A 22,920-nucleotide genomic window follows, 5' to 3' on the forward strand; every position below is an offset into this window, starting at 1 on the left:
CCATATGGAAGTGGGTCTGTCCACTCGGCCTTTGCCACTAGACCGAAGTTGCGTGATTTTGAAAGATCCTTGACACTCATGGCTCAAGATTGCTCAGCACCTCTGAAAATCAGGCCCTTTGAATTAGGAGCCAAAATATGTTTTTGGAAACTTAATTTTAGGCAGCTGTGTTGAAAACGTGGTCAGCATTGTTGGAAATGAATTCAAGGAGCCCAAATCATGATGGCAAAAGTTGTATAAAAAGTAAGCAGGGAATCACTTAATATATAAATAAGCAAAAGAAAGAACAGCTTTTTAGATCCAATTTGTCAGAGGGTGAGGCAATTCGTCCTGAACATCTAATCTTATTTTATACGTTTCTCCTTAGCGGGGAAAAGAAACATATTTCCAGAGTATTGTACAAAAGACTATAATGCCCGTCAACTGCTAAAGAGAAACACTCGTGATCCAGGCAATATGTTCAATATTTAAAATTTCTGTCACTGATAATCTTGCTTTATGTCATTCACAGCTTTAAAGCTTCTCCCTCTGAGCAAGGATCAAATTCATAAATGATATTCCTGTTATAGTCAGTCCTATAACACTGAGTGCCACAATGCTTTACGAAAGAGGAAAGCAAAGGCATTCACAGGAGCTAAATATTTTTTTCTCTTTGTTATAATCAAATACTCACTTTGGATACGAAAATCTAATAGTGACTAATGGACAATGCTCTTCTGAATTAGCAGCAGTGCATTCAGTACCTCTTTGAACAGTGATTATAATCTGTTGGAAGGGGGAATATCAATTTAAAGGTCAAGTGCTTTCATAAAAAAGGTGATTATTCAGTATTTCATATGTTGAACAAAAGCTTAGCAGGATTCATTGTGTGTCAGGTTCTTTTGTATATAGCATATATGCCGAGGAATGGATCGCTTAATTATATAATTATCTGTCTTCAGGGAAGATATCTGACGACGAACAGACGCTGTCAAATAGGTACTTTGCTTTGCTTGTGATTCTTAATCAATTACTGTAATGACTACAGGTTACAAGTTGACTTTAAAAAAAATAAAATAGAAATTACATTAACCACAGCAAGCAGGATTTTTGTTGGGAAGGGGTTATTGTACCAAACTGAAAAGTGGAACACATTGCAAAAACAGAGTACCACATTTATGGATGTGGCGTTTTTCTCCTCTCTCATTTTTATGTCATTCATTATTCTCCCTAAAAATATTCTATTGATCGGGTACAGGTGAAAAATGGCTATGGGCCAAATTGAGAATTGATGTAAGCAGGTGCAGCCTGCAGCTAATGGAGTTGAACCCACTTGCTCCAGATCTGGTATATAAATATAACAACTAGAGCTGGTGAAAAAATATTAAGTATGTATATTCTTTGGAAAAAAAAATGTCCCTTTTAAAAACAAAATTACACTTTTTTTTGAAATTTTCAGGTTTATTTCTACAAACTCCCACTTCCCTCCCCACATTAAAATATCAAGTCCACAATATAATTTTTCCAGAACTGATGAAATTATCCACTGTGAATATTAATTACCAAGTGAATTTGTATCCTTTTGTTCCATTTGCAAATAGCATTTGAGCTGATCCTGATTTCTCCGAATGTGTTTGGAATTTATCCAAACACTTCAAGTATATTAGTCCATTCAGGGTTCACAAACTTTTCGCTTTCATAGTTTGCAGTTTATTATTTGGGACGGGTGATTGTTTCTGCTTAGTCACCTGGTATTGTTTCTGCTCTCTGATTATATGATAGAAACATTTTAAGCAAGACAATAATAAATGATGCATAGCAAATAAACTGTGAATAACTAATCACAAGCAGCAACTGTGTTTGTTTGCATACACAATTTTTTTGTACACATTAGGGATGTTTGTATGAAGCACAGCCATTGCTCAGACATTCATGCAAACAGACTAATAAGGAACAATAAAGGGTGCAAACTTAGATGAACCCCATATCCATTAGGAAATGGAATGTTTTTTTCCAAACACTGTTTTTACAAAATTCAACCAGTTCTAGTCTTTTCCCAAAATGGTTCTAGCTGAATGTAATTTCCAAATTATAAATATGCTATTACTGCTTTCAGATGGAATCTAATACATATTTTGAGCATCCTGGGTACTGTTAGAAGGGGTTATGTCCTGCAATTTCCCTTGCCTAGCTGAAAATAATTGTATGTTTTTTTTGTGGTTTCACAACATCACAGATTATACTAGTTAATCTCAAACAAGAAAAAAAATCTAGTTTTAATTAGTATTGTATCATAGTCCCCGTCCACACTTTAAAGTTTTTTTTATTCTGTGAACGGTGAGCACCAGCATAGTTCGGATCATTCATTTGATGCAAGCTGCCAAAAAATCTTTGTTTGGTTTTCAGTCACTGCAGAATGCTAGTACATAATGCTAGGTGAACATCCAAGTTTTAAACAATAGGCATTTGCTACTCTTGAGCACTGTTGCTTTTTTCAAAGGGTTTTCCTTGCTCAGCTCAGAGTGGCTGCACACATGGTAAATCTTTAACTTCAAGTGTCCTTCTGTGGTGACCAACTAAAATATTAGCAAAATAAATGTTTTATGGGAAAATGTTGGCAGGAACCCCAACAGAAACAGGTGGTATTGGATTATTTCAATATAATGTAATGATGCAGCCAGGTTTCCATCTGGACAGCATGTGGTTGTGTCTACTTAGAGAGTATCAAAGAGTGTGAGTATACACTAGGGATAATGGTGGTGCACAAATGTGTAGCTAGATGGCTACTTTACAAAATAATAGTCTGGGTTCTAGGTCCTCTGGGTTAAATACTTTTACTGTCAGAATCTGAATTTCTTCATAAAATATTAAAGATGAAGCAAACCTCTGACATGCAATACCGAGCCGTGTAATTATGAGGCAGTTCCTGGAAGCCAAGTATTGTTCACATTATAGCTAGGCGTTTATTATAAAAGAGTTCATTACCCTTGGAAGCTAAGACATATTTTAGAGCGTGTGCCTTGGAACAGAGGCCGTTTTAGCAAGCTTTACTGTAGTCTGAATAAAAGCCCCAAGCTAGCTGATCAGAATACAGTTTGGAAATAAGAGAGGAGTCAGTGGAAACAAATCAGGTGCTTGCTAAAACTATACATACTGTACCTGGTGTAAATTGGCGTAGCTTCATTGACTTCAGTGGTTTACAGCAGGTGAGGATCTAGCCTATATGCTCTTGCTTCAACACTGGGGAAGAGGTTTCCAGTTGACAAATGCCCCCCATCACAGTGCCCAGTTACAATGACGTGTTACAGGTAAGCTCAGTGCTGGATTTTGCAGTCAGACCTTTGCAGAGAAGGCAAACGGTGACTTCAGCGAGGTTGCACCAGTGTAATTGAAGGCCAGATTTGGCCCTGTATATTTAGGCAAAGCTCTGTAAACTCTATTTGCCCTATTAAGCCACATACTGTGGGCTTAAGTGTGAGATTTGCACACACCCTTGCATGAGTGGTGGTGAGGAGCTACACTGCCTCTTGGGGGGCGGGGCACTGAAAGCAGGGGTAATCTCTCGTGGGGTCATTCTATGGGAGGTGAGTGTGGAAGAAGGAGATTCTTGCACATGGTACCGGGTGCAAGACAGAGGAAAATCAGGTCCATAGGGCCAGATCCTAAATGGTAGTAAATCGACATAGCTTCATTGACATCAATGGAGATACAGTGATACACACCAGCTGAAGATCTGCCTGTGCTCTCTGCATTAGACGGTCTCTCAGTAGCCCTCTGTTGATGTATATGTGTGGATGTATAATATATAAAAAACATCAACAGAGAGAATATATATATATTATATAGATGTATTTAATAATTCCCCATGTCTCTTCTCCTTCTCTCACTCACTGATGACTTGATTACAGCTGGAACCAATTCTGCCTGCCTGAGTTAAGAACCCACCCAACAGCTGAGGGTGCTGGCCAGCAGTACTTGGCAGTTAAAGAGCAACATGTTGCTACCATTAATCGGTAGTACCACACAGAGATGCCAAGAGCCATGGAAAATGTGAGTTGTAACCCAGCAGCTGATGAGTGATGATTATAATATGAGTGAACTATTTAACAATAATGGGTATTGGACAGTTTTGGAAAAAATCTTCCCTTTCATTTCAGTTGGTATTTTAAAAACCAGTTACTACAGGCAGCTGACACCGAGAGATAATATTTATTTGTGCCAAATATAGCCCCTCTTCCCAAACATATTGCTATTTCTAGAACTCATTTGTTATGCATTTTTTGAAAGGAAATGTGATTAGAACAAGAGCTGAGAGCTTGGCCTCTTAGGCCCTGATCCAGCAAAGCACTTAAGCAGGTGTGTAACTTTAAGCACATGAGTAGTCTCACTTAGGTCCATGGGGTTATTTTTGTATTTAAAGACACGTGTTTAAGTTCTTTGCTGGATCAGAGTTTTAGATGATGTTACTGGCTCTGCAACAGACACAGGGCAAGTCATTTAACCTCTCTGTCCCTCAGTTTACGCACTGGTATAATCGTACTTACAGTGCCTCTCATGAAGGTTGTGACTTTGCAAAGGAAAAAGAGTTAAGCTTTACAAGGTGCTTTGTGATCCATGAGAGAGAAGTGCTGTATAAAACACTCTGGTGATGTCATCTTTTACCAGAATAGAATTATGGACTTCTTTCTTTTAAAGTCCTTTCCACAAACTGCAACAATCGTTGTTGTTTGCACATTTTGTTGAATACAAGTATTACTGAACAGCTGGTTGATCACTCCAGAGACAGTCTCATTCCAAATTCAGGCTTCAGCCACTCAGACCATGTGTTCTCGATATGTGCAACATCATTCCTTTCTTTAGGAAAACAAAACAAAATGTTAGGCAATGAGGCTAGTTTACTGCACCCAGCACAAAACTGGGATTGTCCAGCTAACAGAGGAAGGTGTAGCCAGAGCCAAAGAATCTGCAGATGGAAAAAAGCAATAAGGTGATGTTGCAATGTCTCTTTAATCCTCCATAGCAGCTACAAGTCAGTCACTTGTGAAAACAAGCAGTCCTCTAATACATAGGGTAGGTGTCCCTGTGCATGGGGTTGCTCCTTGTCGCCTAGATTCTGACACACACAGATTGGGGATACTCGTAGCATGTAGTAAAGCATGCTGACATGTAAGAGTTGCAGAATCTGGCCCTGAGAATGTAAGATGAAATTTATACCATGAATATACTTACCCCCTGACAGAGAATCTTCCACCATAACGCTGAGTGAAACTGATCATTTGAAGAATGGAAATAAGCAAGAAAGCTAAACTGGCATCCTTTCTTTGGAGGACCTAAAAGAACCGAGAGTGAACAAGAGCATGATATGGTGGGAGAAGTCACAAACTGATATTTCTCCAGGAAATCCTAGATATTTTTCAGGATTCCCTGTAATAAATTATCAGGCAGGAGACCACCGGTCTGCATAAATTTGGCCTCTCCTAAGCTTCCTAATGTTTGACCTATGACTTCCTCCATCACACACACATTAACGAAGAGAGAGAGAGAAAAAAACTCTTTGAATCACTGATTCTGATCAGAATGAGGCCAGAGTCATTACTCTCCATGAGGTGTTTGGTGGCCTGTGTGAAAAGAGCCCATGGTCTCAAAGCGATTGCAAGTGCACAGGAGACAACATCACAAAAAGCATTATAACACAGTAGGAGAGACTGAGGGCTAGGTTGCGAGTGGCCCCTTATAGCTCCCTAAGGAGCGAATGGGTTAGCAAGAAGCCTCCCCTTTCTTGCAGTAGTCTCTGTGCTCTGGGGAAGGAAGCTAAGAAGGGGGTTGCGAGGAGAAGAGGTGGTACCATGGTCCAGTTTCTTCTCTGCATTGGCCCCTAGAGTGGAGCTGGTGCGCTGGGGGGGACCATCTGGAGGGATGGCACAGATTGCTCACACTTCATGTGTAAGAAGCAGCCCTGGTAGAAAAAGTGGGGAACAATCTTTCTGGTGCTCCTGAGGCTGTGCAGCTCTATGGACACCCCTCCCCCCCAATATTTGGGTCCGGAAGTGGTTTCTCCGTAACAGGGTTGAGGCACAGCTCCTGGGGTGGTGTGAACCTTTCTCACTCTCCACGCAGTGCAGATAATCTGCATGAAACAGTGAGTCTGGGAAAGTTTTGTTTCCCCCTACTAACGTGGCTGTTATGAAATTGGATAACTATTCTTATTAGGGTGTTGTTGTAGCCATGTCAGTCCCAGGATATTAGAGAGACAAAGTGGGTGAGGTAATATCTTTTATTGGACCCACTTCTGTTGGTGAGAGAGACAAGCTCAGACCTGAAGAAGAGCTCTGGGTGGCTCGAAAGTTTCTCTCTCACCAACAGAAATGGGTCCAGTAAAAGATATTACCTCACCCGTCTTGTCTCTCTGATATTCTTATTAGAGTGTAACACTTACACCACCATGATTCCCAGAAGGCCTAGTTTGGTTCAGGGCCTCATTGTGTTAGGTGCTGTACAGACACACTGTCCTTGCTCAGCAGAACTGTAGTCTTCAGGGTTGTCAAGCTGACATCTTTTGCAAATGCTTAGTGATTCCAAATTAAACAGTTTTAGATTGTGACATGAGCTGCAGATGGGCAGGAGAATAAGGGGGAACAAGAACTCCTTTTATGCTCCAGAGAATTATATCCCAGAGGTTTGTCATGAGGGCACAATGGGCCAGATTTTCAAAAGTGTTTCGGTACCCAAAGCTGCGGATAGGTGTCTAGTGGGATTTCCAAAAGCACCTAAGCCGATTAGGCACCTAATTCCCTTGATTTCAAGAGGAGTGAGTCACAGACCTGCATAAGTACTGTTGAAAATCCCACAAGATGCCTATTTGCATCTTTGCCTAAACACCTTTGAAAATCTGTCCCGGGGCCTCCTGGGTCTGCTCTTAGGGTGGTGCAGTTTACGCCCCACTCCTTACTCAGTGTGGTGCCGAAGGCACAATATAGTCACAAGGGAGCGTTGAGTGCTTTGTACCTCTTCCCAAGCAGCAACAAATTCCTCATTGTCTCTGAATTCAAAAGCTTCACCGCTTATGTCTTGAAAAATGTAAAGCCCGTCACTGAATTTGCATCACTACGTGCAGCTCCAGCTCAAAGGCCTGCGTTTCAAAGAACTCAAATTAAATTAATAGGCAGCAGGTTTTAAACAAACAAAAGAAAGTATTTCTTCACATAATGCACAGTCAAGCTGTGGAAAACCTGGCCAGAGGATGTTCTGAAGGCCAAGACTATAGCAAGGTTCAAAAAAGAACTAGCTAAACTCATGGAGGATAGGTCCATCAATAGCTATTGGCCAGGATGGTGTCCCTAGTCTCGGTTTTGCCAGAAGCTGGGAATGGGCGACAGGGGATGGATCACTTGATGATTACTTGTTCTTTTCATTCCCTCTGGGGCACCTGGCTTGACCACTGTTGGAAGACAGGATACTGGGCTAGATGGACCTTTGGTTTGACCCAGTATGGCCGTTCTTATGTTCTATTTTGCTTCTACCAGGAGTGGAGAAAGTCTGGGCGGTTGGATTTGTTCCAAAGCAGTTCATCAGCCCTTAATGTTTTCAAGAAAGTTTTATTTTGCCGCAGCATCTACTAAAGAGTTTAAGGTTGCCCTGGCAGACGATCAAAACCTGTGTTATTTGCGACTGTAGTGACTTCATAGGGTTTTGCAGCATGGTCTCAATTAAGTCTAAAAAATCAGGAAGGTGTGTCTTTCTGTTCTTTGCATTAAATGTATACAGTATCTCAAGTATTCTGGAGTTGAACATATGCCACTTTTTGAAGCTAGTATATTTGAAGCTCCTCTACGAAACATACTAGGATTCATAAATAGATCTCCTGGAAACAGCCTAAGGTATCATTTTGTCGTATAAGATGCTAAAAAGTGCCTCCTTTAACAACATATAAAGGTGAATACTCAAAGCCAGGGCAGAGGATTATTGTTTATCATTGAATAACATTATAAAGCTCTTTCCTTTCTTTCATTGGAACCTGTTCTGAGCATTGCAAGGCATAATAAAAACAATCAGTATATTCTCATTTTTCTGCGTGAAAAGATGAAGTCATGGCATATGGTCAGCTCACTAGTGCTGCTAATAATAAACCACAGATAATTAAGCACTGATTTATTTCTCTACGTAAGTGAAACAAATTGCTTTAACGGCTTTTTGCTGAGGACCATCTAGTCAGATGGATTATATATAGGAAGTTCAAACTAAAAATTATTAGAGATCATATTTCAGGGTGGCGGAGGTTTATAGTAGAAACAATAAGAAACCTAACAGAATGTGTCCTGCATTCTCTTTGATGGAAAATCAGATATTAATCTGGGGAGAAGTCTAATTCTCAACACAGCTGCTCCCTTTGCTCGAGTGCTCCAGCTTTCGGTTAGAAAAAAATGGAAACATGTTTAAAAAAATTGATCATAGCTTATAATAGCAATAATCACCTGGAAATTGGTTGTTACTACAGTTAATGAACAGAGTATTAGAGCGTAAAACGCCCTCAGATTCCCTCAGGCCATTAAGTAACAAGCTGGTTGTTAACTGCTGGTTGTACAGTATCTCTGTTTGGTGACTGTCTTTCAAAGACATGAGGCAAAATTGTGGCTTTGAATCACCGCCGGGGTTTGTCATGGGGCGTATGGGAGGGACTGGACACGCCAGTGGCCACTCTCAGAGGCAAAACCCCCCCAGGCAGACACAACACCAAAGGGAATGCTGGGTGCGTGCACACGTTGGCAGCAACTGCACGCACCCTTTGTCAGTGCAAGCGTGCCTGAAGTCCCCCGTTGCTCTGGCCCAGCTCAGTTGACTGGTGTGGAGGGGAGCGTGCGCTCCTGGATCACCTTCACTGCAAAAGATTTGTTTGGACATATAGCACTGCCAGAGATGCTAGACTTTCCCACGGTTGCATGTTGGGAGCAGAAGGGCTGGCACTGGGCTTAAAACCTGCATCCCAAAGGGTGAAAAGGCTGTCTGCACTATCCCCCGCCTTCTGCACCCATGCAGAGTTAGGTGCAATCGAGCCCATGGTGTGGTGATGCTGCTGGCTCTCTAAACCCTCCAATTTCTCCTTTTTTCTTCTTTTTTGCCTCATTCTATCCCTTGCTTCTGCATCTCAGTGACATTCCCCACCCAGAGAAAGGGGGTTCACTATAGCCTCCCTCCGTGGAATCCATCAGTGGTTGTGTGAGCATCAGCCAGAGGGGTCCTTATGTGTGAATTGGAGCAATCCCCACTCCTCCCCCAAGCACTATCTGCAGATCTCCCAGCATCCCCAGTGCCTTGGGGCAGCACAGGAATGAGCTCAGATCCTATCTCCATATAGCAGTGTCATGTGTTGCCACAATGCCTCTAGGCCAGACTATACCTGTTCTGTTAAAATTGCCTTTCATCTAGAACTAGACTTACACACTCCTCGGTTATACAGGAGGTCAGACCAGATGATCCCTTCTAGCCTTCAATGAATCTCCTTCTTATATGTGGTTTAGTTAAATATAATCAGTGAAATATGTTTTCTATTTTTTCATTCTGTGTAAATATCTGTATTGCGTCACATTTAATAATGATCTTGACTTCAGCTGCATGCACTGAACATCCTCCCTTTGCCAACAGAAACCGCCAGGATTTAGATACATCTGAGCTCCTCTTAAACTCAGCCAGTTACATAGCCATATCTTCCTGCAACTCCTTTCTGCGCTGCGGGATGTATTTACAGAGGGGAAAAATATTCCTTATGTTTGCAAATCTGTATGTAGACACCAGACGGTGGTGTGAAAGGTGAGAACAGTTTAGTTTATCAACTCGTCAACTCCTGGGCTTCCTGGAGCTTCTATTCAGCCATTTCAAAGAACTGTCTCAGTTGGTGAAAATAATAGATGAAAGGCATCTCATGCCAGCTAAGTAAACCACAGAGACCTTCTGCCTGATGATTCATACTTACCATTGCAGACTTCCCCTGCACTGTGCACACAGGCCCTCACAAGATCCTTACAAATATGGGCTTACTATTTTAGCTTTGATGTTCCTGGACCAAATTCTGATCTGGTGTAAGTGAGTGCAATGACATTGACTTCAGTGGAGTTGCACCTGCTTACATCATAACTAAATTTTGGCCCACTAGATTTCAGGGTGTTCCCAGGCTGTGTGATTTACTAAATTGAGCGTTGCTGACCCTTAAGAACTTCATGCCAAGGAGAGAAAACATCATATGAGAGTGCTGTTCTCCTAGAACTTTTTACTAAGTTATTCCTGGGATTTATGAGTTGGGGAGCAATGGGGTCAGGGCACAAAATGCGTATTGGTATGTTTCAGGCATTGTGGCAATACGATCTTGCATTTCCATCCACATTCATAGTAGCTCTTGGCCTGTTGCAATCTTTTTACCTTATCTAATTACCTAATCAGTGGGCAGTAATGCTTAAGAGAAAGGTTCAGCTGAATACAGCTGCTACAGTATAATAATTTGTTCATGCTTTTCTTTACAAGACTACACTATAGAACAATAACTTAATTTCTTATAGTGTCAGCCATTCTTTTGTCCAGCCACACTCGGTCTATGGCTGATGCGTGCTTTCACTGCAGATAAATTTGGCCTATTGCATCTTGCCACTACCTTGGAAAATTGCTTCATGAATGCCAGTACTTGCAGCATGCCTGCCTTGATATAGTGGGGGAACAGGGTGCAAAATAGGACATGTGGTAGATTTTGTTTGTGAGAGCAAAGAAGATCAAATCGGGAACACTCAACAAAAACCAATAGGGCATACATACAAGAAAGAGTTGTTGAAAAAATGGTCAAAGGCTAAATTGTTAATAATGCTTTTTCTAGTGATTTGTGTTGTCTTCTCTTCCTCTTCTAGCATTTTCAGTATTTGTTCTTGCTTGGGATGGCCAGTTGGGATGTTTGCTTAGTGATGTGGATTAGTACTGTACTGTTTTTATTGCTATGACCTCAAAGTCACTATGGCCCCAATTCAGTAAAACATTTGAGTACATGTTTAAGACGATTTCTATTCAGGAGAGCACCTAAGAATATGCGTAATTTTAAACAGATGCTTAAATCTGAACATTAAGCGTTGTTCTTAAATGATCTGAATAGGGATGCTTTCCGGAGTCAGGGTCTTAAGCATGTGCTTAACTTTAGGATTGTGAATAATCCCATTCCTATTCAGCAAAGTACCTAACCATGTGCTTACATTTCAGTCTGTAAGGTGCCACAAGTACTCCTTTTCTTTTTGCGAATACAGACTAACATGGCTGTTACTCTGAAACCTTACATTTCAGTGAGGTTCATGGAATTTGGGCATATCCTTAACTTTAAGCACGAGTGTTTTGCTGAACTGGAAACTCCATAAATAAAAAAATGTGTGTAATGGCTGATTTGAAAAGAAAAGTGGTATAAGATTAAATATTTTTTAAAATTAAAAATTTGCTTGTGATTTATAAACTGTTTAAGGTCTCCCCTACCTGACTTTCTGATCATACTGTGCTGGGTGATGCCAAAAATTGCTTACCTCAGATTTATGGTATTTAGTAGTGCTCACCAAACTTACCACAAACATAGATAGGGAAGCTCTTTCATCTGTTTAGTCTGGCTAATCAGTCTAGTTGCTAACCAGCCTTTGCTCCAGGGCACAAGGTAAAGACATCAAGGCATGCACATGCATGATTAATTTAGGACCTGATTGTGCTGCCTTTACTCATACTGAGTAGGAACTGACTCCAAACAGTCCTGGTCATGTCATTGGGACTTCTACAGAGTAAGGTACTGTTCAAATTGACTCAGACTCTAGCCCTTAATTAGAGCCTGGGTGGGGTGAGAATGCAAGGGGGAGAGTGAGGGCTCCGGCTGGGGGTGTGGGCTCTGGGGTGGGGCTGGGGATGAGCAGTTTGGGGTGCAGGAGGGTGCTTTGGGCTAGGATTGAGAGGTTCAGAGGGTGGGAGGGGGATCAGGGCTGGGTCAGGGAATTGGGGTTTGTGGGGGGGGTCAGGGGTGCAAACTCCGGGCGGCGCTTACCTCAAGCAGCTGCCAGAAGCAGCGGCATGTCCCCACTCCAGCTCCTACGCAGAGGCGTGGCCAGGCAGCTCTGCGCACTGCACCGTCTGCAGGCGCTGTCCCCCAGCTCCCCCATTGGCTGTGGTTCCTGACCAATGGGAGCTGCAGGGGCGGTGCTTGGGGCAGGGGCAGCGTACAGAGCCCACTGGCTGCCCCTACACATAGAAGCTGGAGGGAGGACATCCTGGCTGCTTCGCGGGAGCTGTGCAGCACGGAGGCTAGCAGGGAGCCTGCCAGCCCTGCTGCATGGTGCCACCAACTGGACAGTCAATGGCCTAGTCAATGGTTCTGACTGGAGCCACCAGGATCCCTTTTCAACCAGGTGATCCGGTCGAACACCAGACACCTGGTCACCCTAGCCAAAACTCATGCTCTAGAGTAGGCCTGAGCCTTGGCAGAGTAGTAACACACTAGGTATTGGCTAACCAAGTAACAAACATTCCTAACCAGAGAGGATGGTACAATACCCCGAGTTCTCAAGTAACTACGTAAACAATTCCCAAGAGATGGTACAGGAACACACCAACCGCTCATCAGATAAGGATGGGATGATAAGTTAATGGATAAGCTGTCTCAGGGCCTGATCCAAAGCCATTAAAGTCAAAGGGAGCCTTTCTATGAACTTCAATGGGCTTTGGATCTGGTTTTGAAGGACAAAGTTGTAGTAGAGTGGTGTCCGACAGTGTATTATAATAACGAGGCACCGAAATTTATATCTGATCCATTCAGCACATCTATAGTCCTTATATCTCTTTACATTTTCATCTCTGTCAACTCTGTGACTTGCCTTTCTACATCCCAGTGCAGTACAGTAACTCCCCACTTAACGTCCTCTCGCTTAACGTTTCGATCTTACGTCCCTGCTCAGTTACAGAACATGCTCCATTTAAAGTTGTGCAATGCTTCACTATAACATCATTTGCCTGCCTGCTTTGTTCACAACTGGCAGCCCCCCTATCAGCTCCCCTACACCCCTCCCCCCACAGCACCTCCTGCCCGTCCGCGGACCCTGCAGATCAGCGCCCTCCTGCTCCTCCCTGGATTGTCTCCAATTTGTCCACAACTTTCCTAAAGTGTGGCAGCCAGAATTGGACACAGGACTGCAACTGAGGCTTCGCTAGTGCCACGGAGAGTGGGGCAGTTACCTCCCATGTCTTACCTGCAAGATTCCTGTTAATGTACCCCAGCCTTTTGTGGAGCTGTATCACGTTGTTGGCTCATATTCAACTTGTGATCCACTATAATGCTGAGGACTTTTTCAGCAGTACTACCACCTAGCTAGTTATTTCTCATCTTGTAGTTGTGTGTTTGATTTTTCTCTCCTAAGTGAAAAGTACTTCACTTATCTTTATTTAATTCTGACCAATTCTCCAATTTGTCAAGGTCTTTTAAATTCTAATCCTACCCTACAAAGTGCTTGCAGCGACTCTGAGTTTGGTGTCATCTGCAACTTTTATAAGCACAGTGTCCACTCAATTATCCGAGTCATTAATGAAAATATTGAATAGTACTAGACCCAGGACTGACCCCTGTGGAGCCCCCCAATATATGCCCTGCCAGGTTGAGAGCGAACCATTGATAACTACTCATTGAGTATGGTTTTTTTCAGCCAGTTGTGCACTCACCTTATAGTGACTTCATGTAGACCACATTTCCCTAGTTTGCTTACAAGAATGTCATGTGGAACTATGTTAAAAGCCTTACTAAAATCAAGATATATCTCATTACTACTTTCCCCAATCCAATAGGTCAGTAACATTGTCAAAGAAGGAAATTAGATTGGTTTGCATGATTTGTTCTTGACAAATCCACATTGACTATTCTTTACCACCCCATTATCCTCAAGGTGCTTACAAATGGATTGTTAAATAATTTGGTCCAGTATCTTTCCAGGTATCGAAGTTAGGCTGACTGGTCTACAGTTGCCTTTGTTCCCCTTTTAAAAGATAGGTACAATGTTTACCCTTCTCCACTCATCTGTCCTCCATGTGTTCTCAAAGATAATTGCTAATGGTTCCGAGGAGATTGCTTTAACTAGTTCCTTAAGTACCCTAGAATTAATTTCAAAAGGCCCTACTGACTTGAATACATCTAACTTTTCTAAATATTCTTTAACATTATGTTAATCATATAGTGCTAATTAGGCTTTTAATTGTGCAACCCACCAAGACAAAGATGAGTAGTAGATTTTACAGCTTTACGGTTACCGTTTCTGGTTAGCTGGAGACTGTTTTATGCAAGAATGGGTTAACAGAGCAATAATGAATAGGTTTGCATCATGAAGACTATCTTTGCAATGGATACAGCTAAAAAGCTAGGAGCAGATTGTGACAGGTTCCCCCTAGGGTGCCACCTGGAACTGGGGTACCACTGAGCCCTCCTGACCCACCGGCCTGGGTTTTCTCTCACACTGTACTGCTGTGACAAGCTGCAAAGCCCCCCAGGCTCCAGCCTGCACTTTCACCAGCATACATACAGGTAGGGACACATCCAGCTGCAGTTACATGAATAGGAAGGCTACAGCTAGGGCAACTACCAGCTCCTCAGGCATGCACCCCCTCTGGAGTATAAACCCAAAATTATACCATCTTGCACTGCACAGGGAACTGTACAGTGTAAGCTCATAAAATTCGCTCCCTCCCTCAATGTGGAAAGGAATATGCAACAGCCTTTTGCCCCTGAGTTATGATTCCCACACACTGGTTTAGATAAAGCAAAACCAAGTTTATTAACTACAAAAGATAGATTTTAAGTTATTATAAGGGAAAGCAAACAGATCAAAGCAGATTACCTAGCAAATAAACAAAAACACAAACTAAACAATATACTAAATAGATTGGTTATGAATAGCAGATTCTCACCCTAAGAGATTATACAAGCAGGCTGCAGATTCTTAAGGGGCAAGCTGCACTTGCTTACAGCTTGGAATCCCCAGGTGTTCCATTCACAGGCTAAAAATCCCTTTAGCCTGGGTCGAGCACTTCCCCCAGTTCAGTCTTTGTTCCTCAGTTGTTTCCAGGAGTCGTCTTGTGAGGAGCGAAAACCACCAGATAATGTCACTCCCCACCTTATATAGCTTTTGCATATGGTGGGAACACTTTGTTCCCAAAGCTTGGTTCCTAGACCAGTCTGTGGAAAAACATTGACATCCCAAGATGGAGTCTAGAGACCTGTGATCATATCATGTCTTTGTAGAGTCACAGCCATTACTCCGGAGCTGTTTGTAGCGTTCTGAGGCAGGCTTCCCAGGTGGGAAATAAACTTCTCCTAAGGCCTATTGGTTTTTCTTAATGGCTTATTGCCCTGAATAGGCCCTTCCCCACCTAGCTATCTAGGCTGAAAGCATCTTGTCTAGTGGGCATTACCATTTGAAATACAGATACATAGTCAATGGTCATAACTTCAGATACAAAAATTATATATGCATACAAATAGGATAATCATGTGCAGAAAATCATAACCTTTCCAATGACACCTCACATGACTTACCTTGCATAAAATACATTACAAGTAGGTCATGATCAAATCATAATAATTTCACTGTGAAGAATATGGGGTGCAGTGTCACACAGATCTTCAGTCGATGTAAATCACAGTAGTTCCATTGGCTTCAATGGAGCTATGCTACACCGGCCCAGGATCTGGCCCCTAATATTTATAGCATGAAAGTTTTTCACTAGTCCTTTTTCCCATAATTACACAAATTCATGGGATGAAACTTCCTATCCAGCATGCCCTTCAATTGGATTTTAAATTCTGCATTTCCCTGTATTCTTTCTTAAATGAAGTTTTGCTGTATGGTATGTTTAATAATAAACAGCAATTGAATTGCTCAAAAGTCATAAACATTTCAAGATCTGTTATTCTTTCATATTGTTCTTTACCTGATTCTGTGTCCTGACTTCCTTAGGGCACATTAATATAAAATGTTGCCTTGATGTTCATTTAAAAAAGCTCACTGCATACAGTTTGTCCGCACATCTGCACAGCAGTGATGGAGGGGGAATGATGACGCATCTTTGGGTGATCTCTGGAGAGTATTGTGTCATCTACAGAGTTTCAGATTCAGCCACTGGTTGCTAAGCAGAACTCCTCAGTGAGATCAACAGGTAGTTCTGCATAAAATATGATGACATAATATGGCAATAGAAATTAGAGATGTGGAAAAATCTCATTAAAAACCATCTTTTCTATCCCCCCGCAAATGCAGGATTGTTCCTTACAGCAATTTTTTTGTTTTTGTTTGTTTGTGTGCCTTGGTAGTTGTAAAAAAGATTCATTCAGTAGGGCTTCCCGTGGGAAATTATTTCACAGTTTAATAGACCCATTTTTACTAACTGTTTCCAGATATCCACCCTCTTTTTTTTTCTGTGCTCAGTTTCATCCCATCACTTCTAGTTACTTATACCTCCTTGAACCATCCTATGTAATATCTCTTCCTCCACATTGCCAGTAAAGGTAAAAGAAAACTTTCTCCCTTGGAGCTCTCATGCAGGATTTAAACCTGAGACTGATGGTATCCTGAATGAAAATCAAACTCCTTCTACACCAGTGTCTTAACAACTGAGCAAAACTGAGGAAACTCCTCTATATACTTCCCTTCCTGAAATGAGGTGAGAAATTTTGATGGCTGGAGGTATGCAAAAGGAGTGATGCTAACACATTGAAAATCAGACAATTATTTATTTATTATTTATGTACTGGGTTAGCACCTAGAAGCCGCTGTCCAGAACCCCACTGTGCTAGGCACTGTATAAACACAGAACAAATGACAGTTCCTTCCCCAAACAGCTTGCAGTCTAAGTAAATCTAATCTAATCTAAGCCTTGGTTCAAGTCCGAGATATGTTCAAGAACCAACTGTAATTTTAGAATTTGTTTTTTGTCTGTGAATGGCCTGTGCTTGTGAACTTTGGTTTTGTTCTCCGCATGACCACAAACTTTATAAAGCAGCTGTGCATCCTATATTTTGCATCTGAGGTCTATATGGGTGGGTTACATGGTATTGTTAAGATGGACACAAGTCTTTATTTCTCATTCTGGAAAGCCTCCATGAAAGTGCACACATCCACGGATCCAAAACTTTCCTGGGAATGCAGAAGATTTTTTATTATGTGAAAAATAGATTTGCCAGAACCTTTTTGAACTTCAGGATCCACAAACTCATGTGAACAACTTCTGACACAAAATACATGCCAATCCATTACAAACCATCTAGTTGTGTTTAATTCTTCCTTAGTCGTACCATGGAGGGAGTCTGGAAAGGCATAAAAATGGGTAGAAATCTGACTGACTAGAAGTGTGTGTTGCATTTTGATGGAAGCACGTGAGCAAACAGGTTGAGAGGACTCACCGGCATTTTGGCTTTCTCCTCTTAACTCATTTTGACTCCTTCTTCAGCTCCCTCTGGTGCTGTAGCATATACATTGCACCTACTAATTCCATTTGGGCGTGTACTAACAACATTTACAGATAACACAAAGTTGGGAGGTATTGCCAATATGGAGGACTAGAATGTCATATAGGAAGATCTGGAAGGCCTTGAAAATTGGAGTAATAGAAAAGGGGTGAAATTCAATAGTGCAAAGTGCAAGATCATGCATATAGGGACCAACAACAGGATTTTTTGTTACAAGCTGGGGATGTATCAGTTGGAAGTGACAGAGGAGGGAGGAGAAAGACCTGGGTGTATTGGTCAATCACAGGATGACTATGAGCCATTACTGTGATGTGGCTGTGGAAAAGGCTAATGCAGTCCTAGGATGCATCAGGTGAGGTATTTCCAGTAGAGACAGGGAAGTGTTATTACCATTCTACAAGGCACTTATGAGACCTCATCTGGAACACTGTGTGCAGTTCTGCTCTCCCATGTTTAAAAAAGATTAATTCAAACTGGAACAGTGCAAAGAAGGGCTTCTAGGATGATCAGAGGAATGGAGAACCTACCTTATGAGACAGGTTTCAGAGTAACAGCCGTGTTAGTCTGTATTCGCAAAAAGAAAAGGAGTACTTGTGGCACCTTAGAGACTAACCAATTTATTTGAGCATAAGCTTTCCTGTAGCTCACAAAAGCTTATGCTCAAATAAATTGGTTAGTCTCTAAGGTGCCACAAGTACTCCTTTTCTTTTTACCTTATGAGAGGAGACTTAAGGAGCTTGGGTTGTTTAACCTAACCAAATGAAGTCAGAGGGGAGATATGATTGCTCTCTGTAAATATGGCAGAGGGATAAACACAGGGATGAAAAGGAGTTATTTAATTTAAGGAGCAGTGTTGGCACAAGAAACAAATGGATATAAACTGGCCACCAATAAGTTTAGGCTTTTTAGATGAAGGTTTCTGACTATCAGAAGAGTGAAGTTCTGGAACAGCTTTCCAAGGGGAATAGTGGGGGCAAAACCCTAATGTTTTTTAAGACTGAGCTTGATATGTTTATGGAGGGGATGGTATGATGAGATTGCTTATAACCCATGAGTGACTGGAAATATCTCCAATGACCAGAAATGGGACATTAGATGAGGAGGGCTCTGAGTTACTACAGAAAATTCTTTCCTCGTGTCTGGCTGGTGGGTCTTGCCCACATGCTCAGGATCTAAATTATTGCCATGTTTGGGGTCAGAAAGGAATTTTCCCCCAGGTCAGACTGGCAGAGACTATGAGGTTTTTTCACCTTCCTTGGCAGTGTGGGGCACATGTCACTTGCTGGTTTGAACTAGAGTTAATGGTGGATTCTCTGTAACATAAAGTCTTTAAATCAAGATGTGAGGACTTCAGTAACTCATCCAGAGGCTATGAGCTTCCTACAAGAGCAGGTGGGTGAAGTTCTGTGGCTTGCAATGTGCAGGATGCAGACTAGATGATCATAATGGTCCCTTCTGGTTTAAAGTCTGAATCTGTTTCAGCAGTACCAGATCCAACAATGAAATCTTCAAATTGCCTTTCTTCAAGTTAGCTAAAAGTACTCTTGGCTAAAGTGCCCTGTCTTTGCAGAAGAGTCAGTAGAAATGATCTCCCTTAGGAAGACAATGCTCCTAGGGGAGAGTTTTTATATATTTAAACCCCATTGTGAAGTTTTAATTTTTTTAAAGGTCCAAAGCTATAAGCCTTCAGAGAGTAATTATATGAAACACCACATGTGAGCAGAGTGTGAAATAATCTCCAGTACCAACCCAAGCTCTAGATATTTTGATTAAATATTAATGCCACTCATTTCTGAAGGGTTTGCCAAGCAGATGTTAAGCTGGTCTTTGTGGTAATTTAATTGAGCAGGAACATTTCCTGCCATTTTTATCAATGTCTGGCTCTACATGACATTTTACACTAAAAATATAAGCGGGAGAGAGAGAAATAATTAATAATCAGTTTCCATTCATGACTATCTGCTAAAATTTCCCCACAGAGGATTTAAAGTTTCTCCTGAGTATTTTTCTTGGAGGCCAATATGGATCTGAGCTAACCTAGACTCCCTGCAAATTGTTCCAAAGGGCCTATCTGGAGTCTAGCCCACCTCTCCTAATGCGATTCGTTCTTTCCTGTTTGTAGAAAAAAAAATAATGAAGGAAACCCTAAATAATCTTTATTTTAGAGACTAAAACTCTGAGGGATTCTGAAAATATTTTTGTACAGACGCCCTTCCCCCTCGCCAATAGAAATCTCTGGATGCTTAAATCTTCACCAAGGAGTTTTCCTGTAGAATCAACATAAGTTGACTAAACTTGTTGCCGCCTCGATCACTGCAGAATGAAATATCTTAATGTGATTTAACACTATAAAACACTGGGTTACATACAAATCACAGGGCAGGGGGAAACAAAAAGCCACTGAAATGATTATAAGTCTGGTGCAACATAATGGGCCTATTCATGAACATATCATTGAGGGCCCCTTCCTCACAAATATGACATTATTTACATGGAAAAAGTGTGGTCACACGTTGACCATGTAAGTGGGTTGTGTTTAAATTTATGAAACTGCTCTTGCCCACACTTAAGTGGACTTGTCTCAGTTACATTCCCCAGAGAGGACATCCCCCCAGCAGGGGCTGTCAGTGCAGTAAAGGGGACATTTCTAGCTCCAATAATAATAATAATATAATAATATAAAGTAATATATCAAAATGAAGCAAAACTGAAATGAAATGGAAAAAAAAATCACTAGATTGGTTTGTTGGTTTTACCTGTCTGTCTATAACAGTGCAGGTTGCCTATCTTTGGGACCTTCTTCAGTCACCTTCTGAAAAACAGTGCATCTGCTTAAAGAATCCAGCATGTGCCCCAGTGCCATGTTTCCTGCACTCTCCAGACTACTGCTATGCTCCTGCACAGGGAATGCATGATTAAGCCCCAATAAGCTGTGTGAACTTCTCTGTATTTTATTGGTCAGATTCTTGGGTGGGGTGGAAGCCACACTAAAGTGTCAAAGCTGTAGACTGACTGAGATTATTAGTAGTGGTTTGTAATATGTAGAGGCGGCTACCAAAATGTGTCATCTTCCCCTTTTAAACTTACTGGGTAAGTAGGGTGCTGCTTTGCTGTCACATCATTATTACACATTTGGGCAATCTTCAGTGCTTTTTATTAGACGAAAATCCAACCCCCAGAAACACACGCACAAAAAATAGGGCCAGACCCACTGAAATCACTGGAGGCTACACATACATGTCAGAATATAACTGGTCCCATAGGTCTTGGTCCAGCAAAGCACTTAAAAGTATGCGCTTTAGTGACTTCAGCTGAACTTAAACCTAAGTGCTTTGTTGCATTGCGGCCATTGGGCTTGATCCAATTCTCACTGAAATTGATAGAAAGATTCCCATAGATTTCAATGGGAGACTGCTCATGCCCATGGAGAGGAGCAAGGGAAACTTTTGCATGGCTGGGAAGAAACTGAATCTTTAGAGTCGGTTAATAGATAATGTAGGGGGGAAATTTCTCTGGTTTTTCCTATACAAATAAATCATTGATCTGATTAAGCTGAAGGGGAAAGCCATGTGTTACAAATAAACAGATCTTTGCCTTTCACCAATTTTTTACATTGGTTTCCATTGATCCTTTGTGTGCGTGAGTGCGTGCGCTTGACTTCTTTTTCTCTGTTAAATATTAATGTACTTGTATAAATAGGGAAAATGGGGGAAATTCAATTTGCAAGATTTCTTCTGTGCCACTATTTACTGCTGTTGTGGGAATGTAGCAAATGTGTCCTGCCAATACGTTATTAAATAAGGTCTGCACCAAATCCAGATGTTGTACAGAAGACCCGGTATGCTGCAGGCACAGGCATAAAAATATGGTTCTTCCCATGTTTCCTGTGGAATAAATTCATGGTGCCACTTTACTGGGGTGTGTGTGTTGAGAAAAAATGGTCTGGTTTCCGCTCTGAATGCTACACCCAAGGCTCAGCTCATTTCACATGATCAAACTGCAAAAGTTGCAAGTTTCCAATGACTCTTTCGACTTGATTAGTTCAAGATCAATATGTCTGGTTGCCAGGACGCAACCGGGAGGGCTATTAATCAATGTCAGTGGCGAGCCTGAGGCCCAATCACACTATATTTGGGGGGGGGAGGGAGCGATGGTTATTTGTGAGTTTGTTATTATCCATTTACCTACTTTTCACTTGTTTGACGAGGGAACAAAATGCAGAATGGTATGATTGACAAACCTGAAAATAATAACAAAATGCTTTGGAAACGTCCAGCACTCTATTAAGGAGCAATTGACAGAGTTATTCTAAAACTCTGCAAGACAACTTTGAGTTCTGCTCTGAGCCTGGCACTTGGCCAGTTTCTCACATCCTCGTTTAATACCAGTTGGCTGTACTGATGGCTGCAGCTACAGAGACAAATGGACTGCTACACAACAGGAATATTCGGTATGAAGCAGGAATCTGCATACAGCTAAATTTGTGGAGGAGGGATAAAGATGAATTACGGAACTGCTGCTTACTTCACATGTTATAGAACCACACAATGGTGAGAATCAGTGCAGAAACATGCAGGGCTACTCTTTGTTAATTAAAAATATTAACAGAGTGTTTTAGAGTCTGAAGACTCAGCTAATATTTGGATCACAGATTCTGGACTTCATCAACATTTTACCAGCCGTCATCTTGGTTTTATTACTTGTATGGCTACTGTTGAGTCAGCAACTCTGGTTCTGTGGTGCTGTGTTTTAGAATTGGCTCTGTTTAAAATAATAATAATAATAATTAATAATAATAATAACAACCAAATGTTACATGGCTAAAAACCAATTTTTGGAGTTTAGGAACCATAAGGGTTGATAGCTCTCTGAAAACTGAAACCTTCTCCTCATAAGCAGAACAGCAACAGCTTGGGAAGCAGCAGTCAGAACTTGATATTTTTAGTGAAAAAATTTTCCCTGTCAAAATGGAAGTTTCCATGGAGCAAGTCCATTTTCTCATTTTTTGGGATTGGATGAAAACATTTCAGTTTGGAGGATTTTGGATAAAAACCTATTTTGGGGTGGTTTTTTTGACAAAAATGAAAACCGTGTTTGTTTTGATGATTTTTTTTGGTGGAACCAAAACACATTCCTGACTAGCTGTAGTAGGAGTGTAAGCTTCCCACACCCCACCTCGCTTGACCATCCGCTGACTGAGAAGGTCGTTCGGGCTCCATGCCCATTCAATCCTTCTCCTTTCTTCTGTGGCTTCCAAGAAAGTCCCGATTAATGCCGTGGTAATAGTGTTTTTTGTGATGTGGCTATCTGGGAAACATATGGTGTATTTCACTGTTAGGGGTTTATATTGCCCTCACTATAGGCACACAGCTCCCATTATCTTTGATGAAAGTTACATGCACTGAGGGAGCATATAGCTCATGATGATAAAAATTTGGAGC

Source organism: Lepidochelys olivacea (assembly GCF_965140295.1).
Source record: "Lepidochelys olivacea isolate rLepOli2 genome assembly, chromosome: 3".
NCBI classification, from domain to species: Eukaryota; Metazoa; Chordata; order Testudines; family Cheloniidae; genus Lepidochelys; species Lepidochelys olivacea.